Below are 3,554 nucleotides of genomic sequence, written 5' to 3'. Positions count from 1 at the left end.
ACTTTTAAAAGCAACTCTGGTTTACCTGCAACACATACAAGCTAACAGACAACAACAAAGTTAGCAGTACCTGTACCAATTGTAATATATTTCTCCCCTTATAGTTTTCTTCTCCCCCTTTTTGATCATAAGCAAAAAGATTAATACAAAAATCTCCCTCTTAATATGAGCTCCCCATCAATTATATAATATATGCATAAAATTGACATAAAAGCTCATTTTATTTAAAAGAGAAGGATGACATAAAGTTCATAAAGATCATTACTAAAGAGATAAATAAACACAAAGGAAGTACAACAAACAATCAACTTAGCATCCTATTTCTAGAATTCAGGATTAGGAGATCTTTCAGGAGGTTGGATTCTGAGATGACCCTCGATGTTAGATAGGCGAACATCAAGATCAAGAAATTGATCAACCATGTACTCATCAATAGATTGCTGCCACTCATAAATCTCCTCAAAGTGTGTCTTTCGTGCTAGACTCATATCCTCCAATTGTTTAGATAACCTTGCAAAGTGTTCTTTCATAGAAGTTGAGGAAGAGGAGGGTATGTTTGATGGTCCAGCATCAGACGGAGCAACAACACTCACTGGGTCAGCCATATGAGTGTCCATGTCATCATCTTCATCTTCATCAGGATGGTCATCATCTTTGTGGATAAGAACTCTTCCTCTGGTAATGAATCCCATATGACGAAAAGTAGTATCTCCAATTTCCGATCCCACAACTTCAATGGCTTGGACAAGTTCTCCTTCAACATTTACACCTTTGTACTCTAAAATCCTAGAAATAAGAAGAGCATAGGGAAATTGATATGAATGGGATTTCTTGGCTTTTACCATCGTGTCAGCAATGAGAGCAGGCCAATCGATGTGCATGTGATTTAGAATCCCATACAGAAGAAGCAAATCCTGCTCAAAGCATTGAGCATGGTTGGTTGCTCTAGGACATAAGATCCAGACAATTAAGTAGTGAATCATCCTTTCTTCAACTTTGAAACCACCAACAAGAAATTGCCTTCGGTTGGTTTGCTGTTCAGGATGACGCAGGAAAGATTGGAAAGTCATCAACCCGTTGAACTCTTCAAGTCCTAAATGAACTTTGACAGCATCATCCCAGATGGGAAGTTGGGCAACATTGGTCCATATGTCATCATCTAAGATTATGCGGACACCCTTAACTTTGGTGGATATAATCCCATCTCGATATCTCAAGTTGAAATAGAAGACTCTTATGAGATCAGGATAAATACAACCTTTTTGTTCCACCAGATGCGTGAGTCCTTGCCCAGCAAAAAGATCTGGAAATTGAAAACCATAGAAACGGAAAAAGTCAAGGCGAATATACTTTACCGCCATGATTCTCCTTTCTTGCCAAGAATTTACATAGTCCGCATGTTTTCCTTGATCTGATATCCACCCATCAATGGTGGCAGAACGTGGTTGAGAGGAAGAGGATGCTCTAGGAGCTCTGCGACGATGCCTTCTTGAATCAGCCATGGAGGAAGTTTAAGAAAATGAAATTTTAAGAAGGTGAAGAGAAATGGAGAGGATTTGAGCTCTAGATTTGATTTCAGTAGTATTTGGGTCCAAAGGAGTGTCTAATAATCGATTATGGGGGCTATTTATAAGAAAAATGGAAAAACTAGCCGTTTATGGCCGTTTATAGCCGTTATGGGACGCTCCAACGGCTCTATTTTTGAAACTGTCAGCGTGATAACCGATTATGGCTCGAGATAATCGATTATGCCTGATGATAATCGATTATCTGCTCAAAATTTTCCAGATTTGAGTTTTAAGGTTGTGATAATTGATTATTGCTTTATGATAATCGGTTATGAAGCGTTAAGTTTACGAAAATGCAAAAAAATTTCATAGGTTTTGATCCTAAGACATGTCTAATACTCCTAATTCTCTTCTAAGCTCAAAAAATCTATCCTTAGGTAGAGCCTTGGTGAAAATATCAGCTAATTGATGCAAAGTATCAACATATTCAATTTGGCAATCCCCCTTTTGAATATGATCTCTTAAGAAATGGTGTCTAATTTCTATGTGCTTAGTTCTTGAATGCATTACGGGGTTCTTGGTCATATTTATAGCACTAATATTATCACATTTTAAAGGAATATTGTCAAGGAAGATATCAAAGTCTTCCAGTAGCTGTTTCATCCACATAATTTGGGCACAACAATTGTCAGCTGCAATATATTCAGCTTCAGTGGTAGACAAGGCTACACACGCTTGTTTCTTTGAGTGCCAGGACACTAAAGAGCAGCCTAAAAAATGACAGGTTCCACTAAAGCATCAGAGGGATACCAAAGTCCAAAGGAAGTGGTTCCCTTAAGGTATTTTAATATTCTTTTGACAGTAGTCAAATGAGATTCTTTAGGATTGGCTTGGTACCTAGCACACACACATACACTTTGCATAATATCTGGTCTACTAGTAGTTAAGTACAACAAAGATCCTATCATGTCTCTAAACATGGTTTCATTTACCCCTTTTCCAGATTCATCTCTTATTTAAATAGTAGGAAGTACCCATAGGTGTATTGGCTTCTTTGCAGGTATTCATACCAAATTTCCTAAGAATTTCTCTACAGTATTTTGTTTGGGAGATAAAGGTACCTCCATTTATTTGTTTTATCTGTAGTCCTAACAAGAAATTTAGCTCTCCCATCATAGACATCTCAAACTCACCTTGCATTATTTTTGCAAATTCTTCACACAAGGAGTCATCAGTTGACCCAAAAATAATATCATCTACATAAACTTGCACAATTAAAATGTGTTTTCCTACTTTCTTAATGAATAAGGTTGAATCAACCTTTCCTCTAGAAAACTCATTGTCAATTAAGAAGGTACTAAGTCTTTCATACCAAGACCTAGGTGCCTGTTTAAGACCATAAAGGGCCTTTTTCAATTTGTAAACATGATCAGGAAATCTAAAATCCTCAAACCCAGGAGGTTGACTAACATATACTTCTTCTTTTATAAAACCATTTAAGAAAGCACTTTTCACATCCATTTGATACAGTTTAAATTTCATCAAAGATGCATATGCAAGTAATAATCTAATTGCTTCTAACCTGGCTACCGGTGCATATGTTTCATCATAATTTATACCTTCCTCTTGACAGTAGCCCTTAGCAACTAGCCTTGCTTTATTCTTTGTGATGTTTCCATCCTCATCAAGCTTGTTCCTGAATACCCATTTGGTTCCTATGACTTGGAATTCATCTTGTTTTGGAATAAGTTCCCAAACTTCATTCCTTTCAAATTATTTTAACTCTTCTTGCATAGCAATGCACCACTTATCATCTTGAAGAACTTCCTTTATGTTCTTGGGTTTTATCTGAGACACAAAAGCAACAGTTAGAAAAAAATTATTTAGATTGTGTCTAGTAGTTACCCCTTTTGATATATCTCCTATGATGTTGTCCTAGGATAGTCCTCTTGGTTATTGATAGTTTTTAGAATCAACAGCTTGGGGTGTTTCTTGAAGTTCCAGAGGATAATTCTCATTTAGATACATCTCTTCAAGAGCTTCTCT

The sequence above is a fragment of the Vigna radiata genome, unplaced genomic scaffold (genome assembly GCF_000741045.1).
Source record: "Vigna radiata var. radiata cultivar VC1973A unplaced genomic scaffold, Vradiata_ver6 scaffold_411, whole genome shotgun sequence".
NCBI lineage: Eukaryota > Viridiplantae > Streptophyta > Magnoliopsida > Fabales > Fabaceae > Vigna > Vigna radiata.
Note: the sequence above shows the minus strand (reverse complement) of the source record.